Source organism: Elgaria multicarinata, chromosome 7, assembly GCF_023053635.1.
Source record: "Elgaria multicarinata webbii isolate HBS135686 ecotype San Diego chromosome 7, rElgMul1.1.pri, whole genome shotgun sequence".
In the NCBI taxonomy this organism is placed as follows: Eukaryota; Metazoa; Chordata; class Lepidosauria; order Squamata; family Anguidae; genus Elgaria; species Elgaria multicarinata.
Window position 1 is genome coordinate 1833824 of NC_086177.1, and position 13572 is coordinate 1847395.

Sequence of the window (13572 nt, forward strand, 5' to 3'; positions counted from 1 at the left end):
CTATTTAGAGAGTTAGAAAGCAGCGAGAGGGAGAAGTTAACTGAGAAGGAGTTAGAACAGCTCAGGAGGCGTAAAGCAGCGAGGACATGGGCTAACTGGCTGCCTGGCTTCCTGATCTACATGGCAGTTCTACAACAGCGCTTTCCAACGAAAGCTTTCGTATTAACCAAATACCTCGATATGATCTATCGAGCTTATATGGAATACGAAGGGGGCGCATGGCTGGCTTATGACGAAGCCTTTCATAAAAAGGCGGCCTTCGACCACTCTGCACATTGGGACATTCGGGACCACGACCTATGGCTGCAGTTTATGACCCCAGCCAGGCCAGTTTCTGGCGAAAGGGCCGACAGTGGCCATGTCCTATCGAAACACCAACCCGCTTCTACCTCAAAGGGGAATGCGGGGCGGGGGGTTCAATCCCGCCTGCCTTGCTGGGAGTTCAATGCAAAGGGTATGTGCCTGTGCTCCCCATGCAAGTATAAGCATGATTGCCTCGCATGCAGGGGAGCGCACCCCTCAGCCAATTGTCCCAAAACACGCAACAACAAGCCAAACTTTAAGGATGGACATGGAGGCCGCCGGCAGGGGGGCCAACAACAATCCCCTCCTCCAAAAGGACCCCAGCCCAGTTAGAATAAGCCCCCTCATAGCCTTGTTAACTCAATACCCCCATAAACAGGACGCAGCTCTGTTAGAAACCGGTTTCAAGGCTTTCACATCCCCTACAATGGGACAAGAACTTCTTCCTTCGCTACCAATCACAACTCTGTCAACGCAATGGAATCTTTAGTCAGGGAGAAAATTGACAAAGAAATAGCTGCTGGAAGAGTGGCAGGCCCTTATAAAATCCCACCGCTTCCCAACCTCAAAGTTTCCCCATTAGGCATCATGCCAAAAAAATGCCCCGGCAAATACAGGTTGATACATTATCTTTCCTTTCCCAAAGGCAACTCCGTTAACGATTACATCCCTGAGCATTTATGTTCAGTGCGCTACGCCTCATTTGACTCAGCAGTCAAAATGATTTGTAGTAACGGCCAAGGAGCCCTCATGGGAAAGTGCGACATTAAATCAGCATTTCGGATCCTCCCAATTCACCCGGAAGACTTTAACCTACTAGGTTTTCACTTCCAAGGGCATTTTTACGTGGACAAAAATCTGCCAATGGGCGTGTCTGTCGCGTGCGCCCTGTTCGAGAAATTTAGCTCGTTCCTCGAATGGGCATTGCACATGAGAACCGGATATAAAAATGCCATTCATTACCTGGATGATTTTTTATTCGTTGGCCCAACTAACAACAACCTCTGCGCATACACTATGCACAAATTCAAGCTCCTTACAGAGCACCTAGGTGTCCCTTTAGCGCAGGAAAAAACGGAAGGGCCTACAACATCCTTAACCTTTCTAGGCATTGAATTGGACTCCATTACACAATGCTGCAGACTCCCCCAAGATAAATTACAAGCCTTACGCCAAAGATTGAGATAATTAACTCAGGCAAGAAAGGTGACCCTGCGCCAATTACAAGAGGTAGTCGGCCACCTCAACTTCGCCTGCAGAGTCATCGCCCCAGGCAGGGCCTTCACACGTCGCCTATGCGACGCCATGAGTGGCCTCAAACGCCCCTTTCATCCGAGTTACCGAAGCCATGCGCGAAGATTTACTCACTTGGCAAACATTCCTATCAGAATTTAACGGCATCTCAGTTTGGAGGCAAGACTTACTCATCGAGGCCGAGATGCAGATCCATTCGGATGCATCCGGTACTTTAGGTTTCAGGGTGATCTGGGGAAACAGATGGTGTGCCGAGCAATGGCCCACGGAATGGCAGCTCTCAAACATCTCCAAAGATTTAACTTTCCTTGAGTTCTTCCTGATTTTTGTTGCTGCCCACATTTGGTCAGCTGAACTGTCTAATTCCGTGGTCAACTTCTGGTGCGACAACCAAGCAACCGTCCAAGTCATCAACATTCTCACATCCCGAAACCCACGCATAATGCACCTTGTACGTGCTTTCACACTGCACTGTCTCTGCAACAACATATTATTCCACGCATGCCACATACCGGGTCTGGATAACTCCATAGCCGACGCTTTATCACGTCAGCAGGTGCAGAGATTCCGGGACTTGGTGCCATGGGCACAACAACAGCCGGAACGCATGCAACCCAGCCTATGGGACATTGGCAACAAGAAGTTGAGCGTGCAGTCTGGCAGTCCATAGCTCCTAGCACTAAGTCAGCATACCTGCGGGCAGGTAAGGAGTTTCAAGCATTTAGAGAAGCTAGGCGGCACACCCCAGCATGGCCCATTCCGGTGGAACACATTCTCGAATTTTGCGTGGCGGCCCATAAAAAAGGCCTGTCCACAAGGACAATAGCCGGCAAACTAGCCGCCCTAGCATTTTTATCCAAGATGCATGGCGTGGCGGACAACACAGTGGACTTTCGGGTGAGACAGGCCCTCAAAGGTTGGTCTAGGACTTCGCCACAGCCACATGATAGTCGACTCCCAATCACCCCCGAAATATTACTCAAGCTAAAACCACAATGGCTCCTCCTTTGCAACTCACCTTCTGAGGCAGCTCTATTCCATGCAGTAGCTACGACGGCATTCTTTGGTGCCTTCCGCATATCTGAGCTCCTAGCCTCTTCCAAACATGACATTTCAAACACAGCCCTACAATACAGCGATATTACCCTCTCAAATCAAGGGGTCACCATCCGGTTGAGGAGATCCAAAACAGACCAACATGGCAAGGGTGTCGACATAACCCTTAACCAGGCGCCCATTCCAGACATTTGCCCAGTGGCTGCCCTACAGACATACATCACCTTTCGAGGCAACACCGAAGGCTACCTCTTCTGCCATATTAACCTCACACCATTAACAAAATTTCAATTTTGGTCCATTACTAAAAAAGCCCTTAATTCCTTAGGATTACAGGACTCGAACTTCGGCACCCATTCCTTTAGAATAGGGGCCGCATCCACCGCAGCATCCTTGGAGTTACCACAGAACACTATCCAAAGCATTGGTAGATGGTATATTAGACAAATACCCCAGTAATGGCTCTCCCATGTTACACGGCTAACGATCTTGTTTATTTTAGATCACCGGGGAAGCCAGTCGCTCACACGCCAAGCACCGGCACACGTGATCATTTGCGGCCACAGCATGGTCTTCTGGGCTGGCAGATGGGCAGCCACTTTTTCCTTCGGAACTCAGCTGGGTCTAGGCCAGTCCACCACGGTACAGTGGCTGGGCAAACGCGGGATGCAGTGGGAACGTTTGCTGCCCACTTTATTTCAAGAACCGATGGCTAGCACACCACCCAAAGTCCTCATAATACACCTCGGAGGGAACGACTTTGGGCTGCTAAAGGGCAAAGCCCTTATATTACAAGCCATAGCTGATTTCAAGACCATTCGGCAATGCTGGCCGGGCATAATCATCATGTGGTCGTGCGTGCTGCCCAGGTTCACATGGCGATCAGGCTGCACTGTCAAAGCGATGGAACAGGCGTGGCAAAACATGAATAGTGAGATATTCAGAGATTTACTCAAACATGGAGGCTTCAGCATCCAGCACCCCACTATCACATTAACCCGGAGGGAGCTTTACAGACAGGATGGCGTACACCTGTCCGACTTAGGCAATGATCTATTCCTACATGATCTGCAAAGGGCCCTGAGAGGCATATTCCTAGGCGTGGGGGGGGGAGCGACTAAGCAAGTGGCTTGACGCCCCCCATGGCAGGTAGGGACGGGCATCCACAGGGAATTGAATGGTGGGCTTTCATAGGCACTGTTACAGTGATAGGTGATTCCCGAGGGCTCCCAATGTTGAGCCTTGTGGCCGGGCTGGGGGATAAGGACCACCTATGAGGCCAACCTCTCTCACCCACCTTGAGCCAAGGGGGCATGGGTTGGGGGTGACAAGGGAAGGTCTCCCTACCCCATCAGGGGATGGACAGCAGGGTGGCGAGAAACAGAGCGCCACCCGCTGGGCCATGAAAGCTCGCCCCTTCACATAGAAGGCCTGCTTGCAGGCTTGACTGGATGCCCGACAGGAACCCTTTGCAGATCTTGAATAAAAGTGGCCCAGTTTAAATCCAATCTGTGGTGTCGTCTCTCATTTCTTGCGTCCGTCCCCCACAACAGATATTTGGAAATAAAAATTACACAGAATTTAGAGAGCTTAGAGAAAGAGAATTTAAATACTTTAAAAAAAGAGATTTTAGTAAAATTGGAAAAATATAAAAGATTAAATTTATCCTGGTTTGGAAGAATAGCATTAATAAAAATGAAGATTTTAGCAAAGATCAATTTTGTGTTTAGGATGCTACCAATAAAAATTTCAGAATTAGAGATAAAAAGTTGGCAAAGTATTATAAATATTGTAATGGTGATAAGAAAGCGAGGGTAAATAAAAGTAAATGGTATTTAAGTCAAAAAAAGGGAGGATTGGGTCTCCCAAAAATTAAACTATGTTATGTAGCTAACAGATTAAGACACATTGTGGAGGCAATTATAGGAATAGGAGAATTAGATTGGATGGAGGATAAAACTACAAGTAATACAGAGATCAATCTGGAAAATGTATTTTTCAGGGAAGGAAAAAAAATGGGTTAAAAGCATAGGTAACCCGCTCTTAAGGTTTCACTGGGAAATTTGGAGCAAATATAAAGGGGAGCTGCTTCTGAGCAGCTCCCCTTTGTCACCGGTAATAATGTTAAAAAATTTCCCAGAGGAATTAAAGAGTAGATTAAGTAAAGTTTTAATAGAAAAAAATAAAATGAAATTAAGGGAATGGTTAAGAGGAATGAATACAAGAGAGGATATGGAAGAGGTCCTTAAAGATAAAAAATTAACTTGGTTAAATTATTGGCAATTAGAACAGTGGACTAAAAAGTGGGTAAGAGACAACAGAGATTGTAGAGAATTGACGAAGTTTGAGGAATTAATAGTTAAGAAAGTAAATGATAGGGGGGAAAGAACAGCATCAAAAGGGTTGATGACTGAAATATATAGAATATTGGTGGAGAAAGGGTTGATGGATACTTCAGGTAAAATGGTTTGGGAGACAGATTTGAATATACAAATAGGACAACAGGGCTGGGAGGGACTATGGAAACAAAGGGCGTTGAGAAATATGTCAGTAAGAATAAAAGAGAATTATTTTAAAATTATATGGAGGTGGTACCTAACCCCGGTTAGATTAAACAAGATAAATAATCAGCAATCAGCAAATTGTTGGAGAGGATGTGGGGGAAAAGGAACATATTTACATATGTGGTGGGAATGCAACTATGTACAAAAATTGTGGAAGATGGTGTTTTTGGAGATTGAAGAAATTGTGGGAATGAAGATAGAACGAACACCAAAAAGTTGCATTACTGTCACTATTTGAAGATTTAAAATGTAAAAAAGAAATTAAGGAATTGATAACGAATTTGCTGACTGCAGCAAGATTGATTGTAGCTAGGAACTGGAAGATTCAAGGGGAATATTCTATTGAAGAATGGTATAAAGAAGTATGGGATATAGCTATTAATGATAAACTGACTTGTAATATTAAATGGAGAAGAGGTATAGCTAAAACAAATGATTTTGAAGGAATTTGGAAACAGTTCCTAATATTTGTGTTTTCTAAGGGAAGTGGGAAACCACCAGCAGAAGGAAGTATGAGATTTTGGAATCAGGAATGAGATCCCGAGGTGGGGGGTGCACTTGTATGTTAAGTTTGATTATGTTACTCAGATAAGATATTATGTATTCAACATTTATTCAACATTTATGTAGTGTGTTGTTTTTTTAATTGTTATTGTGTATGTTTAAGTATTGTAGAAAATAAAAAAAATAAAAAAGCAAAGCTTTTGACAAAGTACCACATGACATTCTGATTAACAAACTAGCTAAACGTGGGCTAGATGGAACAACTATTAGGTGAATTCACAGTTGGCTACAGAATCGGACTCAAAGAGTACTTATCAATGGAACCTTCTCAAACTGGGTAGAGGCAACGAGTGGGGTACCGCAGGGCTCAGTCCTGGGCCCAGTGCTCTTCAACATTTTTATTAATGATTTGGACGAGGAGGTGCAGGGAACGCTCATCAAATTTGCAGATGACACCAAATTGGGTGGGATAGCTAATACCCTGGAAGACAGAAACAAACTTCAAAGGGATCTTGATAGGCTGGTGTGTTGGGCTGAAAACAACAGGATGAAATTTAATAGGGATAAATGCCAAGTTCTACATCTAGGAAATACAAACCAAATGCACAGTTACAAGATGGGGGATACTTGGCTCAGCAATACTACAAAGGAGGGGGGGCGGAGCCTGGCAGCCATGGAATTGGTAAGAGTTTTGTGAAGTTCTAACCAGCTATGCCGGAAAAGTCAATTATCTCTTTTAAAAGGGCATAAATCTCAAATGAATATGTTGGAAAAGGACTATGAATACTAACTGTTGGTGTTGTTGATGTTTGTGAAAGTTGAAATGAGATAAGGAGTGAGAAAATTGATGCGGTCTTGGCTGGTGGGGCAGCGTCTCACGGAGTGGAAATCAAAACTGGGCTGTCTGTGTGCTGGGACTGTGTAAGCTGCTTGTTATTGTAATGAGATTTCACAGCGAATACTGACTTGATCTATGGTGAATCTCACTCCTTACTGGAGATGAAAGAGCTGTTAATCACTGGAATCACAAAGAGATAAAGCACCCTGGGCAGGATTGACAGACTGTGTTGACTACAGAGAGATAAAAATAGCCCGGGCAAGGAGGATACATTAAGAAAGAGATTTATGCCCTATGCCGAATACAAAGAAAAAAATTAAAACCGAATTTGCAAAAGTTTTTTGGTCAAGGAAAAAAACCAGTAATCATAACCTCCCACACCTGGAGAACTTGGCTTCGGAAGAAGTGCAGGGAGAGACAGAGACAGCAGCGGCAGACCTTAAAATGGCGGAAGGTGGCAAGGCACCAGTTGGCAAGGAGCCAGCCACCATGGCTGAAATCAAAAGCTTTATAATAGAAAATAATGAAAGTATCTTCAAAAAAATGGATCAACAAGCAGATAGATCAGATAAGCGAATGGCAGTGCTGGCTGAGAAGATTGCCCAGAACGTTAAAAGTATAAAAAAATTGGAGGAAGGAGCAAATTTGATGGTGAAAAGACAGGACCTTTTTGAAAAAACTTCTAATGTGCAATTCCAGGACCATGAATTAAGGCTGATCCAATTAGAAGACCAGAACCGTCGTTCATCGATTCGTATTAAACATCTTATTCAAGTACCAGGAGAAAACTTGAGGGATATAATCCTGCAATGGTTCAAAGATATGATGCCTGATTTGGAAATAGAGGACTGTGATTTGGACAGAATCCATAGAGTGGGGGGAGCAAAATTATAAAGGAGCCACTAGGGACATTTTGGTGAAATTTGCCAACTATTACAAGAAAGAGCAAGTTATGAAGAAATTGAGATCCATGGCCCTGCTACAATATAAGGGTAAACCAGTGCAAATTTACAATGATCTTTCTCAGCACACACTTAATTGGAGATGCAGTGTCAAGCAGATAATGGAAATACTAGTGAAAAAAGCAATAAAATATGCGTGGGGCTACCCCGTATTTTTAAGATTTACATATGGTGGGGAGGAGCACAGAGTAACCTCTTTGGATCAGGGTAAGGAGCTGCTGAAGAGCTTGAGGCTGTATGATGATGCAACTTTGACTGAAACAGGCGGGGAGGAAGTGAGGCTGGGGCATCTGGGATATAATAAAACTGATAATTGCATTATGAGATAATTGTAGATGGAATTGTTAAAGTATAGAGACCTTGCCAGCCAGGTGAAGCACTGCCTCCCTCCCCTTCCGTAGATGGCCGGAGTGATAGACTTATGGTCATATGGCCTGGGGGGAAGAGGTGGGGGTGGGGTCGGGGGAAGGGGGGATGGAGTGGGTTGGAGTAAGGGATTTGAGGTTTTTTTATGGTGTTTGTGTTTTTATGTATGTGAATTTGAGTTACAGAGCACAAGGGATCGGAAGAGACATCAAAAGGGTGATTATGGATAAGAGAATAAAAGTATCAACACTCAATGTTAAAGGTTTGGGGGCAGTCGTGAAAAGGAGGAGAATAGAACAAATGCTAAATAAAGAAGGATCTGACATAATTATGTTGCAAGAAATACACCAGGGGTTCGATAATGTAAATCAGATAAAAATAAAGTGGTCAGTTTATTATGAAAAATCATTGGGGACTTCCAAAAAAAAAATGGAGTGGCTACTTTGATTTTTTAAAAAAGTGGATTTATATTAGAAATTATAAAAAAGGATGACAATGGTAGATACCTTATGATAAAAGGTCAAATTGAAGGTATATACATTAGTTAATGTTTACGCCCCAAATGAGAGACATAGAGAGATTTTTATAAAATTATTTAAAGAAATAGAAGAATTCAAGGAGGGGTATGTTATCTTAGCTGGGGACTTTAATATGGTTATGGATAATAGATTGGACAGGTCAAACCCCACTAACATTGAAAAGAGAAATAATATCGCTATAATGAATAAACTAGTAAAAGAAAATGACTATGTGGACTGTTGGCGTTTACTTAATGGGGCTAAGCCTGGGTTTTCATATTACTCCCCAGTTCATCATACATGCTCCAGGATAGATCATATATTTGTCTCAAAAGAGTTTGCAACTAAGGTTTGTAAAATGGAAATGGGGGTAATAAAGGTAACAGATCACGCATTGTTAAATTTAGAGTTTACAGTTAAGAAGAATTACAAAGAAGCGTATAGGTGGAAAATGAACACAAAAATATTGAAATATAATAAAGTGGTAGAAAAAAATCAGAGGGAATTGTCAGAGTCCTGGGAAATTAATGAAAAGGGAGGAACAGCAGGGTCAGTGGTTTGGGACACCATGAAGGCTGTAGTAAGAGGAATTTGTATTAGAGAAATATGTAACTTAAGAAGACAACAATATGCAGAGCAGGAGAAGTTAGAGATAGAGATTAGGAGTTTGGAGGAAGAATATTGGCAGGGTAAAAATAAATATAAATTAATAGAAATACAAGCTAAGAAAAAAGAGTTAGAGAATTTAAATATAGAACAGGTTCAGAAAAACATAATTTATATGAAAAGGGAGTATTTCGAAAATAGTAATAAAAATTCTAGATTGCTTGCCAGACTCACACAAAAGGAAAAAGCGAGAAATGGGATAGGAGCATTGAAGGATAATCAAGGGAATTATTGTCATAAAATGAAGGACAAAATAAAAAAAATTCAGAAATTTTATCAGGAATTATATAAGGGAAAAGATATCCAAAAAAAGAAGTTGGAGGATTATATAGAAAGGTATATAAAGAAGGGAATAAAAATAGAACATAAAGAGCTAATGGAGAAGGTAATAACTCAAAGAGAAGTTGAAGATGTAATCGATAATTTGAAAGTGGGTAAATCACCGGGAGCAGATGGCTTAGGATCAGAATATTATAAGGTCTTCAAAGGGTTTTTAGTTCCGAAATTATTGAAACTTTATAACGCTATATTACAAGGAGAGAAGATACCAGAATCATGGGAACATTCATTGATAATATTAATTCCAAAACCAGATAAAGATTTGACTATCCCTGACTCATATAGACCTATTTCATTAATAAATCAAGATGCTAAAATTCTTTCATCTATTCTGGCGAAATGGTTAAATAAATTTATATCTGAATATATAGGAGAAGACCAATGTGGATTTGTGGCACGGAGGCAGATGCATACTTTAGTGGGAAGAGTTTTAAATGCAATACATGTGATAAAAAAATCTAAGGTCAAGGCAGGAATTTTGGCATTGGATATCTTTAAGGCTTTTGATTGTGTGAGCTGGCAGGCACTAAAGATCATTCTAGATAAAATGGGATTTGGAAATAAATTTAAAACCATAATAGAACAGTTATATTCCCAAAATACAGCTGTAGTGGTGGTAAACGACGGACTCACCGATAAGATACGACTAGCCAGAGGTACAAAACAAAGATGTCCGCTCTCGCCGGTCCTGTTTGTAATGGTTATGGAAGTATTGGCGAACGCAATAAGAGATGATGGAGAGATAGAAGGAATTGGTGATGTAAAAAAATCAAATTGAATATGTTTGCGGATGATACCCTATTAACTATTAAGAATCCAATAAGAAAAATAGATAGAATTAAACAACAATTGAGAGAATTTGAAGAAGCTACTGGATTAAGAATAAATTGGTCCAAATCAGAGATAATTTTGTTTAATTATACTAAAAAGGAAGAAAAGGAATGGGAACAAAAGGGAATAGAAATGAGAGCTAAGGAACAGATTAGATATTTGGGAATCAAACTTACAAAAAATTTAGATAATTTAGAAAAGGAGAATTTAACTAGGTTAAAAACAGAGGTTTTAGCAAAATTGGAAAAATATAAAAGATTACATTTATCCTGGTTTGGAAGAATAGCATTAATAAAAATGAAGATTTTAGCAAAGATTAATTTTGTGTTTAGGATGTTACCAATAAAAATTTCAGAATTAGAGATAAAAAGTTGGCAAAATATTATAAACAAATATTGTAATGGAGATAAGAAAGCGAGGGTAAATAAGAATAAATGGTATTTAAGCCAAAAAAAGGGAGGAATGGGTCTCCCAAATATAAAACTATATAGTGGGCGTTGCTAGACGTACCGGGTGTTCCGTCGTTGAGGAGCGGTGAAAGCGGCTTTTCCCGTTCAGCCGTGACGCCTCATCATCCACACCTGCCTTCGATTTGTGGCGGAAGTTTGCGCCGGTTGTGCTGCTGCCGCCGCGAGAACGGTTGCGCAGCCACACCGGCCTGATTGCCGCGGCTTTTTTTTTCGCTCGCTGCACGGTTTGCGCACGTCCGAAAGACCGCAAACTTGCGCAGCCGTCAGCGATGCCGCCGCCGGCCCTGGCGGCGGCAGCGGCGGCAGTGCCAGTGCCAGCCGAAGTGCTGCTGGTGCTGTTGAGGGTCAACATTGATGCGCTCACTTCCTGATGGGGGTCGTGGCGGGTGTCATATGACCCGAGGTCAATCGTCTGCATGGCCACTCTGTGCCTACATCTCCCATCATGCCTCTGAGGTGTCGGCGGCGATGACCGCCTCTGTGCCCTGTGCCCCATCCCAAGGAGCCAACCCACATCTGGCCGTAGCCATGGCAGCAGCCCACAAACAGCTCTGCCCTCTGCCAGCCTGGTACCCACACTAACAGGCAGCGTACAGCACCGCCATTATGCGGCCACGGTAGCTGCCCACCGCAAGGAGTCACCAGCCACTTTTGCGGTCCTCCGTTCCTGCGCAAACTGTCACTGGGGAAATAAAAAAAAAAAGCCGCTCCGCCGCGCTGCCCCAGCTGCCGGACTGCGCGCAAATGGCGGAGGCGGCTTGACCGAAGCCGCTGACCACTCCCCCTTAGCACGCCTTTTCCTGCCCAGTCCGGACCGCAGTGACCTCACATCCTCCCACACGTACTCCGAATTACCGCGGGACAGCAGGAAAAGGCGTCCTAAAACTCACTTTTTTAAAGTCGGGAGAAAGAGGCTTCACCGCGGGATAACGGCGGATCCTCGTGAACGTCATCTGGAAGCCTCGACGTGACTGCGGAAGGTAACGCGCGCTAGAGCCTCGTCTAGTAACGCCCTATGTAGCAAACAGGTTAAGACATATTGTAGAAGCAATTATAGGAGTAGGAGATTTAGATTGGATGAAGGATAAAACCACAAGTAATGTAGAGATGAGATTGGAAAATGTTTTTTTTTAAGGAAGGAGGGAGAAAATGGGTTGAAAGTATAGGTAATCTGCTCCTGAGGTCTCAATGGGAAATTTGGAGTAAATTTAAAGGGGAGCTGCTTCCGAGCAACTCTCCTTTGTCACCGGTAATAATGTTAAAGAATTTCCCAGAGGAACTGAAGGGTAGATTAAGTAAAATATTAAAAGAGAAAAATAAAATGAAATTAAAGGATTGGTTGAGAGAAATAAATACAAGAGAAGATATGGAAGAGCTTTTAAAGGAGAAAAAATTAACTTGGTTAGAGTATAGGCAATTAGAACAGTGGAATAAAAAGTGGATTAGAGAAAATAGAGTCTGTAGAGAAATGACGAAGTTCAAGGAATTAATAGTAAAAAGGGAAAAATGTAAGGGAGGAAGTTTAGCATTAAAAGGGTTAATGAGTGAAATATATAAAATATTGCTAGAGGAAGGGCAAATGGATAGTGCAGGAAAAATGGTATGGGAGACAGATTTGAAGGTACAAATAGGACGACAGAGCTGGGAGGGACTCTGGAAACAAAGAGTGTTGAGAAGTATGTCAGTGAGAATAAAAGAGAACTATTTTAAAATTTTGTGGAGGTGGTACCTAACCCCGATTAGATTGAATAAGATAAATAATCAGCATTCAGCAAACTGTTGGAGAGGATGTGGGGAAAAAGGAACGTATTTACATATGTGGTGGGAATGCAAATATGTACAAAGATTATGGGAATCTTTGGGAATAGTGGGAATGAAGATAGAACAAACACCAAAAATTGCATTACTGTCACTATATGAAGATTTAAAATGTGGAAAAGAAATTAAAGAATTAATATCGAGTTTGCTGACTGCAGCACGATTGATGGTAGCTAGGAACTGGAAGATTCAAGGGGAATATTCTATTGAAGAATGGTACAAAGAAGTATGGGATATAGCTATTAATGATAAATTGACTTGTAATATTAAGTGGAGGAAAGGTATAACTAAAATAAACGAGTTTGAAGGAATTTGGAAACAGTTCCTAATATCTGTGTTTTCTAAGGGAAGTGGGAAACCACCAGCAGAAGACAGTATGAGATTTTGGAAGCAGGAATAGATCCCGAGGTGGGGGGTGCACTTGTATGTTAAGAATGATTATGATTATGTTATGATATGTTATGTTATAGTCAATATCTATTCAATATATATGTATTCAACATTTACTCAACATGTATGTAGTATGTTGTTGTTGTTGTTGTTTCTTTATTGTAATGGTGTATGTTTAATTATGTGGAAAAGCAATAAAAATTTAAAAAGAAAAAAAAAGCAATACTGCAAAGGAGAAGGATCTTGGAATTGTTGTAGATTGCAAGCTGAATATGAGCCAGCAGTGCGATATGGCTGCAAGAAAGGCCAATGCTATTTTGGGCTGCATTAATAGAAGTAGAACTTCCAAATCACATGAGGTACTGGTTCCTCTCTATTCGGCCCTGGTTAGGCCTCATCTAGAGTATTGCGTACAGTTCTGGGCTCCACAATTCAAGAAGGACGCAGATAAGCTGAAGCGTGTTCAGAGGAGGGCAAGCAGGATGATCAGTCTAGAAACAAAGCCCTATAAAGAGAGACTGAAAGAACTGGGCATGTTTAGCCTGGAGAAGAGAAGATTGAGGGGAGACATGATAGCACTCTTCAAATACTTAAAAGGTTGTCACACAGAGGAGGGCCAGGATCTCTTCTCGATCCTCCCAGAGTGCAGGAGACGGAATAACGGGCTCAAGTTAAAGGAAGCCAGATTCCAGC